We start from the raw sequence: 27,885 nt of genomic DNA, 5'->3' as shown, positions 1-27,885 counted from the left end.
AGTCAACCGCAACCGCGTAACTCGTACCCGTGAGAAAAAAATCGCAAAAATCTGTTTCGAATGCCATGATTTTTCCGAGTCATTTTTCCAAGGGAGGGTACTGTGGATTTTCGAGAAAAAAAAATTTCAAGCTAAAAGGAAACCATTAGGTGCATTTTATAGAGAATCTCATTTCGAATAAGAAAAAGTCAACCGCAACCGCGTAACTCGTACCCGTGAGAAAAAAATCGCAAAAATCTGTTTCGAATGCCATGATTTTTCGGAGTCATTTTTCCAAGGAAGGGTACCGTGGATTTTCGAGAAAAAAAAATTTCAAGCTAAAAGGAAACCATTAGGTGCATTTTATAGAGAATCTGATTTGGAATAAACAAAAGTCAACCGCAACCGCGTAACTCGTACCCGTGAGAAAAAAATCGCAAAAATCTGTTTCGAATGCCATGATTTTTCGGAGTCATTTTTCCAAGGGAGGGTACTGTGGATTTTCGAGAAAAAAAAATTTCAAGCTAAAAGGAAACCATTAGGTGCATTTTATAGAGAATCTGATTTCGAATAAGAAAAAGTCAACCGCAACCGCGTAACTCGTACCCGTGAGAAAAAAATCGCAAAAATCTGTTTCGAATGCCATGATTTTTCCGAGTCATTTTTCCAAGGGAGGGTACTGTGGATTTTCGAGAAAAAAAAATTTCAAGCTAAAAGGAAACCATTAGGTGCATTTTATAGAGAATCTCATTTCGAATAAGAAAAAGTCAACCGCAACCGCGTAACTCGTACCCGTGAGAAAAAAATCGCAAAAATCTGTTTCGAATGCCATGATTTTTCGGAGTCATTTTTCCAAGGAAGGGTACCGTGGATTTTCGAGAAAAAAAAATTTCAAGCTAAAAGGAAACCATTAGGTGCATTTTATAGAGAATCTGATTTGGAATAAACAAAAGTCAACCGCAACCGCGTAACTCGTACCCGTGAGAAAAAAATCGCAAAAATCTGTTTCGAATGCCATGATTTTTCCGAGTCATTTTTCCAAGGGAGGGTACTGTGGATTTTCGAGAAAAAAAAATTTCAAGCTAAAAGGAAACCATTAGGTGCATTTTATAGAGAATCTCATTTCGAATAAGAAAAAGTCAACCGCAACCGCGTAACTCGTACCCGTGAGAAAAAAATCGCAAAAATCTGTTTCGAATGCCATGATTTTTCCGAGTCATTTTTCCAAGGGAGGGTACTGTGGATTTTCGAGAAAAAAAAATTTCAAGCTAAAAGGAAACCATTAGGTGCATTTTATAGAGAATCTCATTTCGAATAAGAAAAAGTCAACCGCAACCGCGTAACTCGTACCCGTGAGAAAAAAATCGCAAAAATCTGTTTCGAATGCCATGATTTTTCGGAGTCATTTTTCCAAGGGAGGGTACTGTGGATTTTCGAGAAAAAAAAATTTCAAGCTAAAAGGAAACCATTAGGTGCATTTTATAGAGAATCTGATTTCGAATAAGAAAAAGTCAACCGCAACCGCGTAACTCGTACCCGTGAGAAAAAAAATCGCAAAAAATCTGTTTCGAATGCCATGATTTTTCGGAGTCATTTTTCCAAGGGAGGGTACTGTGGATTTTCGAGAAAAAAAATTTCAAGCTAAAAGGAAACCATTAGGTGCATTTTATAGAGAATCTGATTTCGAATAAGAAAAAGTCAACCGCAACCGCGTAACTCGTACCCGTGAGAAAAAAATCGCAAAAATCTGTTTCGAATGCCATGATTTTTCCGAGTCATTTTTCCAAGGGAGGGTACTGTGGATTTTCGAGAAAAAAAAATTTCAAGCTAAAAGGAAACCATTAGGTGCATTTTATAGAGAATCTCATTTCGAATAAGAAAAAGTCAACCGCAACCGCGTAACTCGTACCCGTGAGAAAAAAATCGCAAAAATCTGTTTCGAATGCCATGATTTTTCGGAGTCATTTTTCCAAGGAAGGGTACCGTGGATTTTCGAGAAAAAAAAATTTCAAGCTAAAAGGAAACCATTAGGTGCATTTTATAGAGAATCTGATTTGGAATAAACAAAAGTCAACCGCAACCGCGTAACTCGTACCCGTGAGAAAAAAATCGCAAAAATCTGTTTCGAATGCCATGATTTTTCGGAGTCATTTTTCCAAGGGAGGGTACTGTGGATTTTCGAGAAAAAAAAATTTCAAGCTAAAAGGAAACCATTAGGTGCATTTTATAGAGAATCTGATTTCGAATAAGAAAAAGTCAACCGCAACCGCGTAACTCGTACCCGTGAGAAAAAAATCGCAAAAATCTGTTTCGAATGCCATGATTTTTCCGAGTCATTTTTCCAAGGGAGGGTACTGTGGATTTTCGAGAAAAAAAAATTTCAAGCTAAAAGGAAACCATTAGGTGCATTTTATAGAGAATCTCATTTCGAATAAGAAAAAGTCAACCGCAACCGCGTAACTCGTACCCGTGAGAAAAAAATCGCAAAAATCTGTTTCGAATGCCATGATTTTTCGGAGTCATTTTTCCAAGGAAGGGTACCGTGGATTTTCGAGAAAAAAAAATTTCAAGCTAAAAGGAAACCATTAGGTGCATTTTATAGAGAATCTGATTTGGAATAAACAAAAGTCAACCGCAACCGCGTAACTCGTACCCGTGAGAAAAAAATCGCAAAAATCTGTTTCGAATGCCATGATTTTTCCGAGTCATTTTTCCAAGGGAGGGTACTGTGGATTTTCGAGAAAAAAAAATTTCAAGCTAAAAGGAAACCATTAGGTGCATTTTATAGAGAATCTCATTTCGAATAAGAAAAAGTCAACCGCAACCGCGTAACTCGTACCCGTGAGAAAAAAATCGCAAAAATCTGTTTCGAATGCCATGATTTTTCCGAGTCATTTTTCCAAGGGAGGGTACTGTGGATTTTCGAGAAAAAAAAATTTCAAGCTAAAAGGAAACCATTAGGTGCATTTTATAGAGAATCTCATTTCGAATAAGAAAAAGTCAACCGCAACCGCGTAACTCGTACCCGTGAGAAAAAAATCGCAAAAAATCTGTTTCGAATGCCATGATTTTTCCGAGTCATTTTTCCAAGGGAGGGTACTGTGGATTTTCGAGAAAAAAAATTTCAAGCTAAAAGGAAACCATTAGGTGCATTTTATAGAGAATCTGATTTCGAATAAGAAAAAGTCAACCGCAACCGCGTAACTCGTACCCGTGAGAAAAAAATCGCAAAAATCTGTTTCGAATGCCATGATTTTTCCGAGTCATTTTTCCAAGGGAGGGTACCGTGGATTTTCGAGAAAAAAAAATTTCAAGCTAAAAGGAAACCATTAGGTGCATTTTATAGAGAATCTGATTTGGAATAAACAAAAGTCAACCGCAACCGCGTAACTCGTACCCGTGAGAAAAAAATCGCAAAAATCTGTTTCGAATGCCATGATTTTTCGGAGCCATTTTTCCAAGGGAGGGTACTGTGGATTTTCGAGAAAAAAAAATTTCAAGCTAAAAGGAAACCATTAGGTGCATTTTATAGAGAATCTCATTTCGAATAAGAAAAAGTCAACCGCAACCGCGTAACTCGTACCCGTGAGAAAAAAATCGCAAAAATCTGTTTCGAATGCCATGATTTTTCCGAGTCATTTTTCCAAGGGAGGGTACTGTGGATTTTCGAGAAAAAAAAATTTCAAGCTAAAAGGAAACCATTAGGTGCATTTTATAGAGAATCTCATTTCGAATAAGAAAAAGTCAACCGCAACCGCGTAACTCGTACCCGTGAGAAAAAAATCGCAAAAATCTGTTTCGAATGCCATGATTTTTCGGAGTCATTTTTCCAAGGAAGGGTACCGTGGATTTTCGAGAAAAAAAAATTTCAAGCTAAAAGGAAACCATTAGGTGCATTTTATAGAGAATCTGATTTGGAATAAACAAAAGTCAACCGCAACCGCGTAACTCGTACCCGTGAGAAAAAAATCGCAAAAATCTGTTTCGAATGCCATGATTTTTCCGAGTCATTTTTCCAAGGGAGGGTACTGTGGATTTTCGAGAAAAAAAAATTTCAAGCTAAAAGGAAACCATTAGGTGCATTTTATAGAGAATCTCATTTCGAATAAGAAAAAGTCAACCGCAACCGCGTAACTCGTACCCGTGAGAAAAAAATCGCAAAAATCTGTTTCGAATGCCATGATTTTTCGGAGTCATTTTTCCAAGGAAGGGTACCGTGGATTTTCGAGAAAAAAAAATTTCAAGCTAAAAGGAAACCATTAGGTGCATTTTATAGAGAATCTGATTTGGAATAAACAAAAGTCAACCGCAACCGCGTAACTCGTACCCGTGAGAAAAAAATCGCAAAAATCTGTTTCGAATGCCATGATTTTTCCGAGTCATTTTTCCAAGGGAGGGTACCGTGGATTTTCGAGAAAAAAAAATTTCAAGCTAAAAGGAAACCATTAGGTGCATTTTATAGAGAATCTGATTTGGAATAAACAAAAGTCAACCGCAACCGCGTAACTCGTACCCGTGAGAAAAAAATCGCAAAAATCTGTTTCGAATGCCATGATTTTTCGGAGTCATTTTTCCAAGGGAGGGTACTGTGGATTTTCGAGAAAAAAAAATTTCAAGCTAAAAGGAAACCATTAGGTGCATTTTATAGAGAATCTGATTTCGAATAAGAAAAAGTCAACCGCAACCGCGTAACTCGTACCCGTGAGAAAAAAATCGCAAAAATCTGTTTCGAATGCCATGATTTTTCCGAGTCATTTTTCCAAGGGAGGGTACTGTGGATTTTCCAGAAAAAAAAATTTCAAGCTAAAAGGAAACCATTAGGTGCATTTTATAGAGAATCTCATTTCGAATAAGAAAAAGTCAACCGCAACCGCGTAACTCGTACCCGTGAGAAAAAAATCGCAAAAATCTGTTTCGAATGCCATGATTTTTCGGAGTCATTTTTCCAAGGAAGGGTACCGTGGATTTTCGAGAAAAAAAAATTTCAAGCTAAAAGGAAACCATTAGGTGCATTTTATAGAGAATCTGATTTGGAATAAACAAAAGTCAACCGCAACCGCGTAACTCGTACCCGTGAGAAAAAAATCGCAAAAATCTGTTTCGAATGCCATGATTTTTCCCAGTCATTTTTCCAAGGGAGGGTACTGTGGATTTTCGAGAAAAAAAAATTTCAAGCTAAAAGGAAACCATTAGGTGCATTTTATAGAGAATCTCATTTCGAATAAGAAAAAGTCAACCGCAACCGCGTAACTCGTACCCGTGAGAAAAAAATCGCAAAAATCTGTTTCGAATGCAATGATTTTTCGGAGTCATTTTTCCAAGGGAGGGTACTGTGGATTTTCGAGAAAAAAAATTTCAAGCTAAAAGGAAACCATTAGGTGCATTTTATAGAGAATCTGATTTCGAATAAGAAAAAGTCAACCGCAACCGCGTAACTCGTACCCGTGAGAAAAAAATCGCAAAAATCTGTTTCGAATGCCATGATTTTTCGGAGTCATTTTTCCAAGGGAGGGTACTGTGGATTTTGGAGAAAAAAAAATTTCAAGCTAAAAGGAAACCATTAGGTGCATTTTATAGAGAATCTGATTTCGAATAAGAAAAAGTCAACCGCAACCGCGTAACTCGTACCCGTGAGAAAAAAATCGCAAAAATCTGTTTCGAATGCCATGATTTTTCCGAGTCATTTTTCCAAGGGAGGGTACTGTGGATTTTCGAGAAAAAAAAATTTCAAGCTAAAAGGAAACCATTAGGTGCATTTTATAGAGAATCTGATTTCGAATAAGAAAAAGTCAACCGCAACCGCGTAACTCGTACCCGTGAGAAAAAAATCGCAAAAATCTGTTTCGAATGCCATGATTTTTCGGAGTCATTTTTCCAAGGGAGGGTACTGTGGATTTTCGAGAAAAAAAAATTTCAAGCTAAAAGGAAACCATTAGGTGCATTTTATAGAGAATCTGATTTCGAATAAGAAAAAGTCAACCGCAACCGCGTAACTCGTACCCGTGAGAAAAAAATCGCAAAAATCTGTTTCGAATGCCATGATTTTTCCGAGTCATTTTTCCAAGGGAGGGTACTGTGGATTTTCGAGAAAAAAAATTTCAAGCTAAAAGGAAACCATTAGGTGCATTTTATAGAGAATCTGATTTCGAATAAGAAAAAGTCAACCGCAACCGCGTAACTCGTACCCGTGAGAAAAAAATCGCAAAAATCTGTTTCGAATGCCATGATTTTTCCGAGTCATTTTTCCAAGGGAGGGTACTGTGGATTTTCGAGAAAAAAAAATTTCAAGCTAAAAGGAAACCATTAGGTGCATTTTATAGAGAATCTGATTTCGAATAAGAAAAAGTCAACCGCAACCGCGTAACTCGTACCCGTGAGAAAAAAATCGCAAAAATCTGTTTCGAATGCCATGATTTTTCCGAGTCATTTTTCCAAGGGAGGGTACTGTGGATTTTCGAGAAAAAAAAATTTCAAGCTAAAAGGAAACCATTAGGTGCATTTTATAGAGAATCTGATTTCGAATAAGAAAAAGTCAACCGCAACCGCGTAACTCGTACCCGTGAGAAAAAAATCGCAAAAAATCTGTTTCGAATGCCATGATTTTTCCGAGTCATTTTTCCAAGGGAGGGTACTGTGGATTTTCGAGAAAAAAAAATTTCAAGCTAAAAGGAAACCATTAGGTGCATTTTATAGAGAATCTGATTTGGAATAAACAAAAGTCAACCGCAACCGCGTAACTCGTACCCGTGAGAAAAAAATCGCAAAAATCTGTTTCGAATGCCATGATTTTTCCGAGTCATTTTTCCAAGGGAGGGTACTGTGGATTTTCGAGAAAAAAAAATTTCAAGCTAAAAGGAAACCATTAGGTGCATTTTATAGAGAATCTCATTTCGAATAAGAAAAAGTCAACCGCAACCGCGTAACTCGTACCCGTGAGAAAAAAATCGCAAAAATCTGTTTCGAATGCCATGATTTTTCCGAGTCATTTTTCCAAGGGAGGGTACTGTGGATTTTCGAGAAAAAAAAATTTCAAGCTAAAAGGAAACCATTAGGTGCATTTTATAGAGAATCTCATTTCGAATAAGAAAAAGTCAACCGCAACCGCGTAACTCGTACCCGTGAGAAAAAAATCGCAAAAAATCTGTTTCGAATGCCATGATTTTTCCGAGTCATTTTTCCAAGGGAGGGTACTGTGGATTTTCGAGAAAAAAAATTTCAAGCTAAAAGGAAACCATTAGGTGCATTTTATAGAGAATCTGATTTCGAATAAGAAAAAGTCAACCGCAACCGCGTAACTCGTACCCGTGAGAAAAAAATCGCAAAAATCTGTTTCGAATGCCATGATTTTTCCGAGTCATTTTTCCAAGGGAGGGTACCGTGGATTTTCGAGAAAAAAAAATTTCAAGCTAAAAGGAAACCATTAGGTGCATTTTATAGAGAATCTGATTTGGAATAAACAAAAGTCAACCGCAACCGCGTAACTCGTACCCGTGAGAAAAAAATCGCAAAAATCTGTTTCGAATGCCATGATTTTTCGGAGCCATTTTTCCAAGGGAGGGTACTGTGGATTTTCGAGAAAAAAAAATTTCAAGCTAAAAGGAAACCATTAGGTGCATTTTATAGAGAATCTCATTTCGAATAAGAAAAAGTCAACCGCAACCGCGTAACTCGTACCCGTGAGAAAAAAATCGCAAAAATCTGTTTCGAATGCCATGATTTTTCCGAGTCATTTTTCCAAGGGAGGGTACTGTGGATTTTCGAGAAAAAAAAATTTCAAGCTAAAAGGAAACCATTAGGTGCATTTTATAGAGAATCTCATTTCGAATAAGAAAAAGTCAACCGCAACCGCGTAACTCGTACCCGTGAGAAAAAAATCGCAAAAATCTGTTTCGAATGCCATGATTTTTCGGAGTCATTTTTCCAAGGAAGGGTACCGTGGATTTTCGAGAAAAAAAAATTTCAAGCTAAAAGGAAACCATTAGGTGCATTTTATAGAGAATCTGATTTGGAATAAACAAAAGTCAACCGCAACCGCGTAACTCGTACCCGTGAGAAAAAAATCGCAAAAATCTGTTTCGAATGCCATGATTTTTCGGAGTCATTTTTCCAAGGGAGGGTACTGTGGATTTTCGAGAAAAAAAAATTTCAAGCTAAAAGGAAACCATTAGGTGCATTTTATAGAGAATCTGATTTCGAATAAGAAAAAGTCAACCGCAACCGCGTAACTCGTACCCGTGAGAAAAAAATCGCAAAAATCTGTTTCGAATGCCATGATTTTTCCGAGTCATTTTTCCAAGGGAGGGTACTGTGGATTTTCGAGAAAAAAAAATTTCAAGCTAAAAGGAAACCATTAGGTGCATTTTATAGAGAATCTCATTTCGAATAAGAAAAAGTCAACCGCAACCGCGTAACTCGTACCCGTGAGAAAAAAATCGCAAAAATCTGTTTCGAATGCCATGATTTTTCGGAGTCATTTTTCCAAGGAAGGGTACCGTGGATTTTCGAGAAAAAAAAATTTCAAGCTAAAAGGAAACCATTAGGTGCATTTTATAGAGAATCTGATTTGGAATAAACAAAAGTCAACCGCAACCGCGTAACTCGTACCCGTGAGAAAAAAATCGCAAAAATCTGTTTCGAATGCCATGATTTTTCCGAGTCATTTTTCCAAGGGAGGGTACCGTGGATTTTCGAGAAAAAAAAATTTCAAGCTAAAAGGAAACCATTAGGTGCATTTTATAGAGAATCTGATTTGGAATAAACAAAAGTCAACCGCAACCGCGTAACTCGTACCCGTGAGAAAAAAATCGCAAAAATCTGTTTCGAATGCCATGATTTTTCGGAGTCATTTTTCCAAGGGAGGGTACTGTGGATTTTCGAGAAAAAAAAATTTCAAGCTAAAAGGAAACCATTAGGTGCATTTTATAGAGAATCTGATTTCGAATAAGAAAAAGTCAACCGCAACCGCGTAACTCGTACCCGTGAGAAAAAAATCGCAAAAATCTGTTTCGAATGCCATGATTTTTCCGAGTCATTTTTCCAAGGGAGGGTACTGTGGATTTTCCAGAAAAAAAAATTTCAAGCTAAAAGGAAACCATTAGGTGCATTTTATAGAGAATCTCATTTCGAATAAGAAAAAGTCAACCGCAACCGCGTAACTCGTACCCGTGAGAAAAAAATCGCAAAAATCTGTTTCGAATGCCATGATTTTTCGGAGTCATTTTTCCAAGGAAGGGTACCGTGGATTTTCGAGAAAAAAAAATTTCAAGCTAAAAGGAAACCATTAGGTGCATTTTATAGAGAATCTGATTTGGAATAAACAAAAGTCAACCGCAACCGCGTAACTCGTACCCGTGAGAAAAAAATCGCAAAAATCTGTTTCGAATGCCATGATTTTTCCCAGTCATTTTTCCAAGGGAGGGTACTGTGGATTTTCGAGAAAAAAAAATTTCAAGCTAAAAGGAAACCATTAGGTGCATTTTATAGAGAATCTCATTTCGAATAAGAAAAAGTCAACCGCAACCGCGTAACTCGTACCCGTGAGAAAAAAATCGCAAAAATCTGTTTCGAATGCAATGATTTTTCGGAGTCATTTTTCCAAGGGAGGGTACTGTGGATTTTCGAGAAAAAAAATTTCAAGCTAAAAGGAAACCATTAGGTGCATTTTATAGAGAATCTGATTTCGAATAAGAAAAAGTCAACCGCAACCGCGTAACTCGTACCCGTGAGAAAAAAATCGCAAAAATCTGTTTCGAATGCCATGATTTTTCGGAGTCATTTTTCCAAGGGAGGGTACTGTGGATTTTGGAGAAAAAAAAATTTCAAGCTAAAAGGAAACCATTAGGTGCATTTTATAGAGAATCTGATTTCGAATAAGAAAAAGTCAACCGCAACCGCGTAACTCGTACCCGTGAGAAAAAAATCGCAAAAATCTGTTTCGAATGCCATGATTTTTCCGAGTCATTTTTCCAAGGGAGGGTACTGTGGATTTTCGAGAAAAAAAAATTTCAAGCTAAAAGGAAACCATTAGGTGCATTTTATAGAGAATCTGATTTCGAATAAGAAAAAGTCAACCGCAACCGCGTAACTCGTACCCGTGAGAAAAAAATCGCAAAAATCTGTTTCGAATGCCATGATTTTTCGGAGTCATTTTTCCAAGGGAGGGTACTGTGGATTTTCGAGAAAAAAAAATTTCAAGCTAAAAGGAAACCATTAGGTGCATTTTATAGAGAATCTGATTTCGAATAAGAAAAAGTCAACCGCAACCGCGTAACTCGTACCCGTGAGAAAAAAATCGCAAAAATCTGTTTCGAATGCCATGATTTTTCCGAGTCATTTTTCCAAGGGAGGGTACTGTGGATTTTCGAGAAAAAAAATTTCAAGCTAAAAGGAAACCATTAGGTGCATTTTATAGAGAATCTGATTTCGAATAAGAAAAAGTCAACCGCAACCGCGTAACTCGTACCCGTGAGAAAAAAATCGCAAAAATCTGTTTCGAATGCCATGATTTTTCCGAGTCATTTTTCCAAGGGAGGGTACTGTGGATTTTCGAGAAAAAAAAATTTCAAGCTAAAAGGAAACCATTAGGTGCATTTTATAGAGAATCTGATTTCGAATAAGAAAAAGTCAACCGCAACCGCGTAACTCGTACCCGTGAGAAAAAAATCGCAAAAATCTGTTTCGAATGCCATGATTTTTCCGAGTCATTTTTCCAAGGGAGGGTACTGTGGATTTTCGAGAAAAAAAAATTTCAAGCTAAAAGGAAACCATTAGGTGCATTTTATAGAGAATCTGATTTCGAATAAGAAAAAGTCAACCGCAACCGCGTAACTCGTACCCGTGAGAAAAAAATCGCAAAAAATCTGTTTCGAATGCCATGATTTTTCCGAGTCATTTTTCCAAGGGAGGGTACTGTGGATTTTCGAGAAAAAAAAATTTCAAGCTAAAAGGAAACCATTAGGTGCATTTTATAGAGAATCTGATTTCGAATAAGAAAAAGTCAACCGCAACCGCGTAACTCGTACCCGTGAGAAAAAAATCGCAAAAATCTGTTTCGAATGCCATGATTTTTCGGAGTCATTTTTCCAAGGGAGGGTACTGTGGATTTTCGAGAAAAAAAAATTTCAAGCTAAAAGGAAACCATTAGGTGCATTTTATAGAGAATCTGATTTCGAATAAGAAAAAGTCAACCGCAACCGCGTAACTCGTACCCGTGAGAAAAAAATCGCAAAAATCTGTTTCGAATGCCATGATTTTTCCGAGTCATTTTTCCAAGGGAGGGTACTGTGGATTTTCGAGAAAAAAAAATTTCAAGCTAAAAGGAAACCATTAGGTGCATTTTATAGAGAATCTCATTTCGAATAAGAAAAAGTCAACCGCAACCGCGTAACTCGTACCCGTGAGAAAAAACTCGCAAAAATCTGTTTCGAATGCCATGATTTTTCGGAGTCATTTTTCCAAGGGAGGGTACTGTGGATTTTCGAGAAAAAAAAATTTCAAGCTAAAAGGAAACCATTAGGTGCATTTTATAGAGAATCTGATTTCGAATAAGAAAAAGTCAACCGCAACCGCGTAACTCGTACCCGTGAGAAAAAAATCGCAAAAATCTCTTTCGAATGCCATGATTTTTCCGAGTCATTCTTCCAAGGGAGGGTACTGTGGATTTTCGAGAAAAAAAAATTTCAAGCTAAAAGGAAACCATTAGGTGCATTTTATAGAGAATCTGATTTCGAATAAGAAAAAGTCAACCGCAACCGCGTAACTCGTACCCGTGAGAAAAAAATCGCAAAAATCTGTTTCGAATGCCATGATTTTTCCGAGTCATTTTTCCAAGGGAGGGTACTGTGGATTTTCGAGAAAAAAAAATTTCAAGCTAAAAGGAAACCATTAGGTGCATTTTATAGAGAATCTCATTTCGAATAAGAAAAAGTCAACCGCAACCGCGTAACTCGTACCCGTGAGAAAAAAATCGCAAAAATCTGTTTCGAATGCCATGATTTTTCCGAGTCATTTTTCCAAGGGAGGGTACTGTGGATTTTCGAGAAAAAAAAATTTCAAGCTAAAAGGAAACCATTAGGTGCATTTTATAGAGAATCTGATTTCGAATAAGAAAAAGTCAACCGCAACCGCGTAACTCGTACCCGTGAGAAAAAAATCGCAAAAATCTGTTTCGAATGCCATGATTTTTCCGAGTCATTTTTCCAAGGGAGGGTACTGTGGATTTTCGAGAAAAAAAAATTTCAAGCTAAAAGGAAACCATTAGGTGCATTTTATAGAGAATCTCATTTCGAATAAGAAAAAGTCAACCGCAACCGCGTAACTCGTACCCGTGAGAAAAAACTCGCAAAAATCTGTTTCGAATGCCATGATTTTTCGGAGTCATTTTTCCAAGGGAGGGTACTGTGGATTTTCGAGAAAAAAAAATTTCAAGCTAAAAGGAAACCATTAGGTGCATTTTATAGAGAATCTGATTTCGAATAAGAAAAAGTCAACCGCAACCGCGTAACTCGTACCCGTGAGAAAAAAATCGCAAAAATCTCTTTCGAATGCCATGATTTTTCCGAGTCATTCTTCCAAGGGAGGGTACTGTGGATTTTCGAGAAAAAAAAATTTCAAGCTAAAAGGAAACCATTAGGTGCATTTTATAGAGAATCTGATTTCGAATAAGAAAAAGTCAACCGCAACCGCGTAACTCGTACCCGTGAGAAAAAAATCGCAAAAATCTGTTTCGAATGCCATGATTTTTCCGAGTCATTTTTCCAAGGGAGGGTACTGTGGATTTTCGAGAAAAAAAAATTTCAAGCTAAAAGGAAACCATTAGGTGCATTTTATAGAGAATCTCATTTCGAATAAGAAAAAGTCAACCGCAACCGCGTAACTCGTACCCGTGAGAAAAAAATCGCAAAAATCTGTTTCGAATGCCATGATTTTTCCGAGTCATTTTTCCAAGGGAGGGTACTGTGGATTTTCGAGAAAAAAAAATTTCAAGCTAAAAGGAAACCATTAGGTGCATTTTATAGAGAATCTGATTTCGAATAAGAAAAAGTCAACCGCAACCGCGTAACTCGTACCCGTGAGAAAAAAAATCGCAAAAAATCTGTTTCGAATGCCATGATTTTTCCGAGTCATTTTTCCAAGGGAGGGTACTGTGGATTTTCGAGAAAAAAAAATTTCAAGCTAAAAGGAAACCATTAGGTGCATTTTATAGAGAATCTGATTTCGAATAAGAAAAAGTCAATCGCAACCGCGTAACTCGTACCCGTGAGAAAAAACTCGCAAAAATCTGTTTCGAATGCCATGATTTTTCGGAGTCATTTTTCCAAGGGAGGGTACTGTGGATTTTCGAGAAAAAAAAATTTCAAGCTAAAAGGAAACCATTAGGTGCATTTTATAGAGAATCTGATTTCGAATAAGAAAAAGTCAACCGCAACCGCGTAACTCGTACCCGTGAGAAAAAAAATCGCAAAAATCTGTTTCGAATGCCATGATTTTTCCGAGTCATTTTTCCAAGGGAGGGTACTGTGGATTTTCGAGAAAAAAAAATTTCAAGCTAAAAGGAAACCATTAGGTGCATTTTATAGAGAATCTGCTTTCGAATAAGAAAAAGTCAATCGCAACCGCGTAACTCGTACCCGTGAGAAAAAAATCGCAAAAATCTGTTTCGAATGCCATGATTTTTCGGAGTCATTTTTCCAAGGGAGGGTACTGTGGATTTTCGAGAAAAAAAAATTTCAAGCTAAAAGGAAACCATTAGGTGCATTTTATAGAGAATCTGATTTCGAATAAGAAAAAGTCAACCGCAACCGCGTAACTCGTACCCGTGGGAAAAAAAATCGCAAAAATCTGTTTCGAATGCCATGATTTTTCCGAGTCATTTTTCCAAGGGAGGGTACTGTGGATTTTCGAGAAAAAAAAATTTCAAGCTAAAAGGAAACCATTAGGTGCATTTTATAGAGAATCTGATTTCGAATAAGAAAAAGTCAACCGCAACCGCGTAACTCGTACCCGTGAGAAAAAAATCGCAAAAATCTGTTTCGAATGCCATGATTTTTCCGAGTCATTTTTCCAAGGGAGGGTACTGTGGATTTTCGAGAAAAAAAAATTTCAAGCTAAAAGGAAACCATTAGGTGCATTTTATAGAGAATCTCATTTCGAATAAGAAAAAGTCAACCGCAACCGCGTAACTCGTACCCGTGAGAAAAAAATCGCAAAAATCTGTTTCGAATGCCATGATTTTTCCGAGTCATTTTTCCAAGGGAGGGTACTGTGGATTTTCGAGAAAAAAAAATTTCAAGCTAAAAGGAAACCATTAGGTGCATTTTATAGAGAATCTCATTTCGAATAAGAAAAAGTCAACCGCAACCGCGTAACTCGTACCCGTGAGAAAAAAATCGCAAAAATCTGTTTCGAATGCCATGATTTTTCCGAGTCATTTTTCCAAGGGAGGGTACTGTGGATTTTCGAGAAAAAAAAATTTCAAGCTAAAAGGAAACCATTAGGTGCATTTTATAGAGAATCTGATTTCGAATAAGAAAAAGTCAACCGCAACCGCGTAACTCGTACCCGTGAGAAAAAAAATCGCAAAAATCTGTTTCGAATGCCATGATTTTTCCGAGTCATTTTTCCAAGGGAGGGTACTGTGGATTTTCGAGAAAAAAAAATTTCAAGCTAAAAGGAAACCATTAGGTGCATTTTATAGAGAATCTGATTTCGAATAAGAAAAAGTCAACCGCAACCGCGTAACTCGTACCCGTGAGAAAAAAATCGCAAAAATCTGTTTCGAATGCCATGATTTTTCCGAGTCATTTTTCCAAGGGAGGGTACTGTGGATTTTCGAGAAAAAAAAATTTCAAGCTAAAAGGAAACCATTAGGTGCATTTTATAGAGAATCTGATTTCGAATAAGAAAAAGTCAACCGCAACCGCGTAACTCGTACCCGTGAGAAAAAAATCGCAAAAATCTGTTTCGAATGCCATGATTTTTCCGAGTCATTTTTCCAAGGGAGGGTACTGTGGATTTTCGAGAAAAAAAAATTTCAAGCTAAAAGGAAACCATTAGGTGCATTTTATAGAGAATCTCATTTCGAATAAGAAAAAGTCAACCGCAACCGCGTAACTCGTACCCGTGAGAAAAAATCGCAAAAATCTGTTTCGAATGCCATGATTTTTCCGAGTCATTTTTCCAAGGGAGGGTACTGTGGATTTTCGAGAAAAAAAAATTTCAAGCTAAAAGGAAACCATTAGGTGCATTTTATAGAGAATCTCATTTCGAATAAGAAAAAGTCAACCGCAACCGCGTAACTCGTACCCGTGAGAAAAAAATCGCAAAAATCTGTTTCGAATGCCATGATTTTTCCGAGTCATTTTTCCAAGGGAGGGTACTGTGGATTTTCGAGAAAAAAAAATTTCAAGCTAAAAGGAAACCATTAGGTGCATTTTATAGAGAATCTGATTTCGAATAAGAAAAAGTCAACCGCAACCGCGTAACTCGTACCCGTGAGAAAAAAATCGCAAAAATCTGTTTCGAATGCCATGATTTTTCCGAGTCATTTTTCCAAGGGAGGGTACTGTGGATTTTCGAGAAAAAAAAATTTCAAGCTAAAAGGAAACCATTAGGTGCATTTTATAGAGAATCTGATTTCGAATAAGAAAAAGTCAACCGCAACCGCGTAACTCGTACCCGTGAGAAAAAAAATCGCAAAAATCTGTTTCGAATGCCATGATTTTTCCGAGTCATTTTTCCAAGGGAGGGTACTGTGGATTTTCGAGAAAAAAAAATTTCAAGCTAAAAGGAAACCATTAGGTGCATTTTATAGAGAATCTGATTTCGAATAAGAAAAAGTCAACCGCAACCGCGTAACTCGTACCCGTGAGAAAAAAATCGCAAAAATCTGTTTCGAATGCCATGATTTTTCCGAGTCATTTTTCCAAGGGAGGGTACTGTGGATTTTCGAGAAAAAAAAATTTCAAGCTAAAAGGAAACCATTAGGTGCATTTTATAGAGAATCTGATTTCGAATAAGAAAAAGTCAACCGCAACCGCGTAACTCGTACCCGTGAGAAAAAAAAATCGCAAAAATCTGTTTCGAATGCCATGATTTTTCCGAGTCATTTTTCCAAGGGAGGGTACTGTGGATTTTCGAGAAAAAAAAATTTCAAGCTAAAAGGAAACCATTAGGTGCATTTTATAGAGAATCTGATTTCGAATAAGAAAAAGTCAATCGCAACCGCGTAACTCGTACCCGTGAGAAAAAAATCGCAAAAATCTGTTTCGAATGCCATGATTTTTCCGAGTCATTTTTCCAAGGGAGGGTACTGTGGATTTTCGAGAAAAAAAAATTTCAAGCTAAAAGGAAACCATTAGGTGCATTTTATAGAGAATCTGATTTCGAATAAGAAAAAGTCAACCGCAACCGCGTAACTCGTACCCGTGAGAAAAAAATCGCAAAAATCTGTTTCGAATGCCATGATTTTTCCGAGTCATTTTTCCAAGGGAGGGTACTGTGCATTTTCGAGAAAAAAAAATTTCAAGCTAAAAGGAAACCATTAGGTGCATTTTATAGAGAATCTGATTTCGAATAAGAAAAAGTCAACCGCAACCGCGTAACTCGTACCCGTGAGAAAAAAATCGCAAAAATCTGTTTCGAATGCCATGATTTTTCCGAGTCATTTTTCCAAGGGAGGGTACTGTGGATTTTCGAGAAAAAAAAATTTCAAGCTAAAAGGAAACCATTAGGTGCATTTTATAGAGAATCTGATTTCGAATAAGAAAAAGTCAACCGCAACCGCGTAACTCGTACCCGTGAGAAAAAAATCGCAAAAATCTGTTTCGAATGCCATGATTTTTCGGAGTCATTTTTCCAAGGGAGGGTACTGTGGATTTTCGAGAAAAAAAAATTTCAAGCTAAAAGGAAACCATTAGGTGCATTTTATAGAGAATCTGATTTCGAATAAGAAAAAGTCAACCGCAACCGCGTAACTCGTACCCGTGAGAAAAAAATCGCAAAAATCTGTTTCGAATGCCATGATTTTTCCGAGTCATTTTTCCAAGGGAGGGTACTGTGGATTTTCGAGAAAAAAAATTTCAAGCTAAAAGGAAACCATTAGGTGCATTTTATAGAGAATCTGATTTCGAATAAGAAAAAGTCAACCGCAACCGCGTAACTCGTACCCGTGAGAAAAAAATCGCAAAAAATCTGTTTCGAATGCCATGATTTTTCCGAGTCATTTTTCCAAGGGAGGGTACTGTGGATTTTCGAGAAAAAAAAATTTCAAGCTAAAAGGAAACCATTAGGTGCATTTTATAGAGAATCTGATTTCGAATAAGAAAAAGTCAACCGCAACCGCGTAACTCGTACCCGTGAGAAAAAAATCGCAAAAATCTGTTTCGAATGCCATGATTTTTCCGAGTCATTTTTCCAAGGGAGGGTACTGTGCATTTTCGAGAAAAAAAAATTTCAAGCTAAAAGGAAACCATTAGGTGCATTTTATAGAGAATCTGATTTCGAATAAGAAAAAGTCAACCGCAACCGCGTAACTCGTACCCGTGAGAAAAAAATCGCAAAAATCTGTTTCGAATGCCATGATTTTTCCGAGTCATTTTTCCAAGGGAGGGTACTGTGCATTTTCGAGAAAAAAAAATTTCAAGCTAAAAGGAAACCATTAGGTGCATTTTATAGAGAATCTGATTTCGAATAAGAAAAAGTCAACCGCAACCGCGTAACTCGTACCCGTGAGAAAAAAATCGCAAAAATCTGTTTCGAATGCCATGATTTTTCCGAGTCATTTTTCCAAGGGAGGGTACTGTGGATTTTCGAGAAAAAAAAATTTCAAGCTAAAAGGAAACCATTAGGTGCATTTTATAGAGAATCTGATTTCGAATAAGAAAAAGTCAACCGCAACCGCGCAACTCGTACCCGTGAGAAAAAAATCGCAAAAAAAATCTGTTTCGAATGCCATGATTTTTCCGAGTCATTTTTCCAAGGGAGGGTACTGTGGATTTTCGAGAAAAAAAAATTTCAAGCTAAAAGGAAACCATTAGGTGCATTTTATAGAGAATCTGATTTCGAATAAGAAAAAGTCAACCGCAACCGCGTAACTCGTACCCGTGAGAAAAAAATCGCAAAAATCTGTTTCGAATGCCATGATTTTTCCGAGTCATTTTTCCAAGGGAGGGTACTGTGGATTTTCGAGAAAAAAAAATTTCAAGCTAAAAGGAAACCATTAGGTGCATTTTATAGAGAATCTGATTTCGAATAAGAAAAAGTCAACCGCAACCGCGTAACTCGTACCCGTGAGAAAAAAATCGCAAAAATCTGTTTCGAATGCCATGATTTTTCCGAGTCATTTTTCCAAGGGAGGGTACTGTGCATTTTCGAGAAAAAAAAATTTCAAGCTAAAAGGAAACCATTAGGTGCATTTTATAGAGAATCTGATTTCGAATAAGAAAAAGTCAACCGCAACCGCGTAACTCGTACCCGTGAGAAAAAAATCGCAAAAATCTGTTTGGAATGCCATGATTTTTCCGAGTCATTTTTCCAAGGGAGGGTACTGTGGACTTTCGAGAAAAAAAAATTTCAAGCTAAAAGGAAACCATTAGGTGCATTTTATAGAGAATCTGATTTCGAATAAGAAAAAGTCAACCGCAACCGCGTAACTCGTACCCGTGAGAAAAAAATCGCAAAAATCTGTTTCGAATGCCATGATTTTTCCGAGTCATTTTTCCAAGGGAGGGTACTGTGGATTTTCGAGAAAAAAAAATTTCAAGCTAAAAGGAAACCATTAGGTGCATTTTATAGAGAATCTGATTTCGAATAAGAAAAAGTCAACCGCAACCGCGTAACTCGTACCCGTGAGAAAAAAATCGCAAAAATCTGTTTCGAATGCCATGATTTTTCCGAGTCATTTTTCCAACGGAGGGTACTGTGGATTTTCGAGAAAAAAAAATTTCAAGCTAAAAGGAAACCATTAGGTGCATTTTATAGAGAATCTGATTTCGAATAAGAAAAAGTCAACCGCAACCGCGTAACTCGTACCCGTGAGAACAAAAATCGCAAAAATCTGTTTCGAATGCCATGATTTTTCCGAGTCATTTTTCCAAGGGAGGGTACTGTGGATTTTCGAGAAAAAAAAATTTCAAGCTAAAAGGAAACCATTAGGTGCATTTTATAGAGAATCTGATTTCGAATAAGAAAAAGTCAACCGCAACCGCGTAACTCGTACCCGTGAGAAAAAAATCGCAAAAATCTGTTTCGAATGCCATGATTTTTCCGAGTCATTTTTCCAAGGGAGGGTACTGTGCATTTTCGAGAAAAAAAAATTTCAAGCTAAAAGGAAACCATTAGGTGCATTTTATAGAGAATCTGATTTCGAATAAGAAAAAGTCAACCGCAACCGCGTAACTCGTACCCGTGAGAAAAAAATCGCAAAAATCTGTTTCGAATGCCATGATTTTTCCGAGTCATTTTTCCAAGGGAGGGTACTGTGGATTTTCGAGAAAAAAAAATTTCAAGCTAAAAGGAAACCATTAGGTGCATTTTATAGAGAATCTGATTTCGAATAAGAAAAAGTCAACCGCAACCGCGCAACTCGTACCCGTGAGAAAAAAATCGCAAAAAAAATCTGTTTCGAATGCCATGATTTTTCCGAGTCATTTTTCCAAGGGAGGGTACTGTGGATTTTCGAGAAAAAAAAATTTCAAGCTAAAAGGAAACCATTAGGTGCATTTTATAGAGAATCTGATTTCGAATAAGAAAAAGTCAACCGCAACCGCGTAACTCGTACCCGTGAGAAAAAAATCGCAAAAATCTGTTTCGAATGCCATGATTTTTCCGAGTCATTTTTCCAAGGGAGGGTACTGTGGATTTTCGAGAAAAAAAAATTTCAAGCTAAAAGGAAACCATTAGGTGCATTTTATAGAGAATCTGATTTCGAATAAGAAAAAGTCAACCGCAACCGCGTAACTCGTACCCGTGAGAAAAAAAATCGCAAAAATCTGTTTCGAATGCCATGATTTTTCCGAGTCATTTTTCCAAGGGAGGGTACTGTGGATTTTCGAGAAAAAAAAATTTCAAGCTAAAAGGAAACCATTAGGTGCATTTTATAGAGAATCTGATTTCGAATAAGAAAAAGTCAACCGCAACCGCGTAACTCGTACCCGTGAGAAAAAAATCGCAAAAATCTGTTTCGAATGCCATGATTTTTCCGAGTCATTTTTCCAAGGGAGGGTACTGTGGATTTTCGAGAAAAAAAAATTTCAAGCTAAAAGGAAACCATTAGGTGCATTTTATAGAGAATCTGATTTCGAATAAGAAAAAGTCAACCGCAACCGCGTAACTCGTACCCGTGAGAAAAAAAAATCGCAAAAATCTGTTTCGAATGCCATGATTTTTCCGAGTCATTTTTCCAAGGGAGGGTACTGTGGATTTTCGAGAAAAAAAAATTTCAAGCTAAAAGGAAACCATTAGGTGCATTTTATAGAGAATCTGATTTCGAATAAGAAAAAGTCAATCGCAACCGCGTAACTCGTACCCGTGAGAAAAAAATCGCAAAAATCTGTTTCGAATGCCATGATTTTTCCGAGTCATTTTTCCAAGGGAGGGTACTGTGGATTTTCGAGAAAAAAAAATTTCAAGCTAAAAGGAAACCATTAGGTGCATTTTATAGAGAATCTGATTTCGAATAAGAAAAAGTCAACCGCAACCGCGTAACTCGTACCCGTGAGAAAAAAATCGCAAAAATCTGTTTCGAATGCCATGATTTTTCCGAGTCATTTTTCCAAGGGAGGGTACTGTGCATTTTCGAGAAAAAAAAATTTCAAGCTAAAAGGAAACCATTAGGTGCATTTTATAGAGAATCTGATTTCGAATAAGAAAAAGTCAACCGCAACCGCGTAACTCGTACCCGTGAGAAAAAAATCGCAAAAATCTGTTTCGAATGCCATGATTTTTCCGAGTCATTTTTCCAAGGGAGGGTACTGTGGATTTTCGAGAAAAAAAAATTTCAAGCTAAAAGGAAACCATTAGGTGCATTTTATAGAGAATCTGATTTCGAATAAGAAAAAGTCAACCGCAACCGCGTAACTCGTACCCGTGAGAAAAAAATCGCAAAAATCTGTTTCGAATGCCATGATTTTTCGGAGTCATTTTTCCAAGGGAGGGTACTGTGGATTTTCGAGAAAAAAAAATTTCAAGCTAAAAGGAAACCATTAGGTGCATTTTATAGAGAATCTGATTTCGAATAAGAAAAAGTCAACCGCAACCGCGTAACTCGTACCCGTGAGAAAAAAATCGCAAAAATCTGTTTCGAATGCCATGATTTTTCCGAGTCATTTTTCCAAGGGAGGGTACTGTGGATTTTCGAGAAAAAAAATTTCAAGCTAAAAGGAAACCATTAGGTGCATTTTATAGAGAATCTGATTTCGAATAAGAAAAAGTCAACCGCAACCGCGTAACTCGTACCCGTGAGAAAAAAATCGCAAAAAATCTGTTTCGAATGCCATGATTTTTCCGAGTCATTTTTCCAAGGGAGGGTACTGTGGATTTTCGAGAAAAAAAAATTTCAAGCTAAAAGGAAACCATTAGGTGCATTTTATAGAGAATCTGATTTCGAATAAGAAAAAGTCAACCGCAACCGCGTAACTCGTACCCGTGAGAAAAAAAATCGCAAAAATCTGTTTCGAATGCCATGATTTTTCCGAGTCATTTTTCCAAGGGAGGGTACTGTGCATTTTCGAGAAAAAAAAATTTCAAGCTAAAAGGAAACCATTAGGTGCATTTTATAGAGAATCTGATTTCGAATAAGAAAAAGTCAACCGCAACCGCGTAACTCGTACCCGTGAGAAAAAAATCGCAAAAATCTGTTTCGAATGCCATGATTTTTCCGAGTCATTTTTCCAAGGGAGGGTACTGTGCATTTTCGAGAAAAAAAAATTTCAAGCTAAAAGGAAACCATTAGGTGCATTTTATAGAGAATCTGATTTCGAATAAGAAAAAGTCAACCGCAACCGCGTAACTCGTACCCGTGAGAAAAAAATCGCAAAAATCTGTTTCGAATGCCATGATTTTTCCGAGTCATTTTTCCAAGGGAGGGTACTGTGGATTTTCGAGAAAAAAAAATTTCAAGCTAAAAGGAAACCATTAGGTGCATTTTATAGAGAATCTGATTTCGAATAAGAAAAAGTCAACCGCAACCGCGCAACTCGTACCCGTGAGAAAAAAATCGCAAAAAAAATCTGTTTCGAATGCCATGATTTTTCCGAGTCATTTTTCCAAGGGAGGGTACTGTGGATTTTCGAGAAAAAAAAATTTCAAGCTAAAAGGAAACCATTAGGTGCATTTTATAGAGAATCTGATTTCGAATAAGAAAAAGTCAACCGCAACCGCGTAACTCGTACCCGTGAGAAAAAAATCGCAAAAATCTGTTTCGAATGCCATGATTTTTCCGAGTCATTTTTCCAAGGGAGGGTACTGTGGATTTTCGAGAAAAAAAAATTTCAAGCTAAAAGGAAACCATTAGGTGCATTTTATAGAGAATCTGATTTCGAATAAGAAAAAGTCAACCGCAACCGCGTAACTCGTACCCGTGAGAAAAAAATCGCAAAAATCTGTTTCGAATGCCATGATTTTTCCGAGTCATTTTTCCAAGGGAGGGTACTGTGCATTTTCGAGAAAAAAAAATTTCAAGCTAAAAGGAAACCATTAGGTGCATTTTATAGAGAATCTGATTTCGAATAAGAAAAAGTCAACCGCAACCGCGTAACTCGTACCCGTGAGAAAAAAATCGCAAAAATCTGTTTGGAATGCCATGATTTTTCCGAGTCATTTTTCCAAGGGAGGGTACTGTGGACTTTCGAGAAAAAAAAATTTCAAGCTAAAAGGAAACCATTAGGTGCATTTTATAGAGAATCTGATTTCGAATAAGAAAAAGTCAACCGCAACCGCGTAACTCGTACCCGTGAGAAAAAAATCGCAAAAATCTGTTTCGAATGCCATGATTTTTCCGAGTCATTTTTCCAAGGGAGGGTACTGTGGATTTTCGAGAAAAAAAAATTTCAAGCTAAAAGGAAACCATTAGGTGCATTTTATAGAGAATCTGATTTCGAATAAGAAAAAGTCAACCGCAACCGCGTAACTCGTACCCGTGAGAAAAAAATCGCAAAAATCTGTTTCGAATGCCATGATTTTTCCGAGTCATTTTTCCAACGGAGGGTACTGTGGATTTTCGAGAAAAAAAAATTTCAAGCTAAAAGGAAACCATTAGGTGCATTTTATAGAGAATCTGATTTCGAATAAGAAAAAGTCAACCGCAACCGCGTAACTCGTACCCGTGAGAACAAAAATCGCAAAAATCTGTTTCGAATGCCATGATTTTTCCGAGTCATTTTTCCAAGGGAGGGTACTGTGGATTTTCGAGAAAAAAAAATTTCAAGCTAAAAGGAAACCATTAGGTGCATTTTATAGAGAATCTGATTTCGAATAAGAAAAAGTCAACCGCAACCGCGTAACTCGTACCCGTGAGAAAAAAATCGCAAAAATCTGTTTCGAATGCCATGATTTTTCCGAGTCATTTTTCCAAGGGAGGGTACTGTGCATTTTCGAGAAAAAAAAATTTCAAGCTAAAAGGAAACCATTAGGTGCATTTTATAGAGAATCTGATTTCGAATAAGAAAAAGTCAACCGCAACCGCGTAACTCGTACCCGTGAGAAAAAAATCGCAAAAATCTGTTTCGAATGCCATGATTTTTCCGAGTCATTTTTCCAAGGGAGGGTACTGTGGATTTTCGAGAAAAAAAAATTTCAAGCTAAAAGGAAACCATTAGGTGCATTTTATAGAGAATCTGATTTCGAATAAGAAAAAGTCAACCGCAACCGCGCAACTCGTACCCGTGAGAAAAAAATCGCAAAAAAAATCTGTTTCGAATGCCATGATTTTTCCGAGTCATTTTTCCAAGGGAGGGTACTGTGGATTTTCGAGAAAAAAAAATTTCAAGCTAAAAGGAAACCATTAGGTGCATTTTATAGAGAATCTGATTTCGAATAAGAAAAAGTCAACCGCAACCGCGTAACTCGTACCCGTGAGAAAAAAATCGCAAAAATCTGTTTCGAATGCCATGATTTTTCCGAGTCATTTTTCCAAGGGAGGGTACTGTGGATTTTCGAGAAAAAAAAATTTCAAGCTAAAAGGAAACCATTAGGTGCATTTTATAGAGAATCTGATTTCGAATAAGAAAAAGTCAACCGCAACCGCGTAACTCGTACCCGTGAGAAAAAAATCGCAAAAATCTGTTTGGAATGCCATGATTTTTCCGAGTCATTTTTCCAAGGGAGGGTACTGTGGATTTTCGAGAAAAAAAATTTTCAAGCTAAAAGGAAACCATTAGGTGCATTTTATAGAGAATCTGATTTCGAATAAGAAAAAGTCAACCGCAACCGCGTAACTCGTACCCGTGAGAAAAAAATCGCAAAAAATCTGTTTCGAATGCCATGATTTTTCCGAGTCATTTTTCCAAGGGAGGGTACTGTGGATTTTCGAGAAAAAAAAATTTCAAGCTAAAAGGAAACCATTAGGTGCATTTTATAGAGAATCTGATTTCGAATAAGAAAAAGTCAACCGCAACCGCGTAACTCGTACCCGTGAGAAAAAAATCGCAAAAATCTGTTTCGAATGCCATGATTTTTCCGAGTCATTTTTCCAAGGGAGGGTACTGTGGATTTTCGAGAAAAAAAAATTTCAAGCTAAAAGGAAACCATTAGGTGCATTTTATAGAGAATCTGATTTCGAATAAGAAAAAGTCAACCGCAACCGCGTAACTCGTACCCGTGAGAAAAAAATCGCAAAAATCTGTTTCGAATGCCATGATTTTTCCGAGTCATTTTTCCAAGGGAGGGTACTGTGGATTTTCGAGAAAAAAAAATTTCAAGCTAAAAGGAAACCATTAGGTGCATTTTATAGAGAATCTGATTTCGAATAAGAAAAAGTCAACCGCAACCGCGTAACTCGTACCCGTGAGAAAAAAATCGCAAAAATCTGTTTCGAATGCCATGATTTTTCCGAGTCATTTTTCCAAGGGAGGGTACTGTGGATTTTCGAGAAAAAAAAATTTCAAGCTAAAAGGAAACCATTAGGTGCATTTTATAGAGAATCTCATTTCGAATAAGAAAAAGTCAACCGCAACCGCGTAACTCGTACCCGTGAGAAAAAAATCGCAAAAATCTGTTTCGAATGCCATGATTTTTCCGAGTCATTTTTCCAAGGGAGGGTACTGTGGATTTTCGAGAAAAAAAAATTTCAAGCTAAAAGGAAACCATTAGGTGCATTTTATAGAGAATCTGATTTCGAATAAGAAAAAGTCAACCGCAACCGCGCAACTCGTACCCGTGAGAAAAAAATCGCAAAAAAAATCTGTTTCGAATGCCATGATTTTTCCGAGTCATTTTTCCAAGGGAGGGTACTGTGGATTTTCGAGAAAAAAAAATTTCAAGCTAAAAGGAAACCATTAGGTGCATTTTATAGAGAATCTGATTTCGAATAAGAAAAAGTCAACCGCAACCGCGTAACTCGTACCCGTGAGAAAAAAATCGCAAAAATCTGTTTCGAATGCCATGATTTTTCCGAGTCATTTTTCCAAGGGAGGGTACTGTGGATTTTCGAGAAAAAAAAATTTCAAGCTAAAAGGAAACCATTAGGTGCATTTTATAGAGAATCTGATTTCGAATAAGAAAAAGTCAACCGCAACCGCGTAACTCGTACCCGTGAGAAAAAAATCGCAAAAATCTGTTTCGAATGCCATGATTTTTCCGAGTCATTTTTCCAAGGGAGGGTACTGTGCATTTTCGAGAAAAAAAAATTTCAAGCTAAAAGGAAACCATTAGGTGCATTTTATAGAGAATCTGATTTCGAATAAGAAAAAGTCAACCGCAACCGCGTAACTCGTACCCGTGAGAAAAAAATCGCAAAAATCTGTTTCGAATGCCATGATTTTTCCGAGTCATTTTTCCAAGGGAGGGTACTGTGGATTTTCGAGAAAAAAAAATTTCAAGCTAAAAGGAAACCATTAGGTGCATTTTATAGAGAATCTGATTTCGAATAAGAAAAAGTCAACCGCAACCGCGTAACTCGTACCCGTGAGAAAAAAATCGCAAAAATCTGTTTCGAATGCCATGATTTTTCCGAGTCATTTTTCCAAGGGAGGGTACTGTGGATTTTCGAGAAAAAAAAATTTCAAGCTAAAAGGAAACCATTAGGTGCATTTTATAGAGAATCTGATTTCGAATAAGAAAAAGTCAACCGCAACCGCGTAACTCGTACCCGTGAGAAAAAAATCGCAAAAATCTGTTTCGAATGCCATGATTTTTCCGAGTCATTTTTCCAAGGGAGGGTACTGTGGATTTTCGAGAAAAAAAAATTTCAAGCTAAAAGGAAACCATTAGGTGCATTTTATAGAGAATCTGATTTCGAATAAGAAAAAGTCAACCGCAACCGCGTAACTCGTACCCGTGAGAAAAAAATCGCAAAAATCTGTTTCGAATGCCATGATTTTTCCGAGTCATTTTTCCAAGGGAGGGTACTGTGGATTTTCGAGAAAAAAAAATTTCAAGCTAAAAGGAAACCATTAGGTGCATTTTATAGAGAATCTGATTTCGAATAAGAAAAAGTCAACCGCAACCGCGCAACTCGTACCCGTGAGAAAAAAATCGCAAAAAAAATCTGTTTCGAATGCCATGATTTTTCCGAGTCATTTTTCCAAGGGAGGGTACTGTGGATTTTCGAGAAAAAAAAATTTCAAGCTAAAAGGAAACCATTAGGTGCATTTTATAGAGAATCTGATTTCGAATAAGAAAAAGTCAACCGCAACCGCGTAACTCGTACCCGTGAGAAAAAAATCGCAAAAATCTGTTTCGAATGCCATGATTTTTCCGAGTCATTTTTCCAAGGGAGGGTACTGTGGATTTTCGAGAAAAAAAATTTTCAAGCTAAAAGGAAACCATTAGGTGCATTTTATAGAGAATCTGATTTCGAATAAGAAAAAGTCAACCGCAACCGCGTAACTCGTACCCGTGAGAAAAAAATCGCAAAAATCTGTTTCGAATGCCATGATTTTTCCGAGTCATTTTTCCAAGGGAGGGTACTGTGGATTTTCGAGAAAAAAAAATTTCAAGCTAAAAGGAAACCATTAGGTGCATTTTATAGAGAATCTGATTTCGAATAAGAAAAAGTCAACCGCAACCGCGTAACTCGTACCCGTGAGAAAAAAATCGCAAAAATCTGTTTCGAATGCCATGATTTTTCCGAGTCATTTTTCCAAGGGAGGGTACTGTGGATTTTCGAGAAAAAAAAATTTCAAGCTAAAAGGAAACCATTAGGTGCATTTTATAGAGAATCTGATTTCGAATAAGAAAAAGTCAACCGCAACCGCGTAACTCGTACCCGTGAGAAAAAAATCGCAAAAATCTGTTTGGAATGCCATGATTTTTCCGAGTCATTTTTCCAAGGGAGGGTACTGTGGATTTTCGAGAAAAAAAATTTTCAAGCTAAAAGGAAACCATTAGGTGCATTTTATAGAGAATCTGATTTCGAATAAGAAAAAGTCAACCGCAACCGCGTAACTCGTACCCGTGAGAAAAAAATCGCAAAAAATCTGTTTCGAATGCCATGATTTTTCCGAGTCATTTTTCCAAGGGAGGGTACTGTGGATTTTCGAGAAAAAAAAATTTCAAGCTAAAAGGAAACCATTAGGTGCATTTTATAGAGAATCTGATTTCGAATAAGAAAAAGTCAACCGCAACCGCGTAACTCGTACCCGTGAGAAAAAAATCGCAAAAATCTGTTTCGAATGCCATGATTTTTCCGAGTCATTTTTCCAAGGGAGGGTACTGTGGATTTTCGAGAAAAAAAAATTTCAAGCTAAAAGG

The sequence above is a fragment of the Pholcus phalangioides genome, unplaced genomic scaffold (genome assembly GCF_987345545.1).
Source record: "Pholcus phalangioides strain wild (caught in Gottingen) unplaced genomic scaffold, Ppha-v1.0 ptg000008l_1, whole genome shotgun sequence".
Taxonomy (NCBI): domain Eukaryota; kingdom Metazoa; phylum Arthropoda; class Arachnida; order Araneae; family Pholcidae; genus Pholcus; species Pholcus phalangioides.
Note: the sequence above shows the minus strand (reverse complement) of the source record.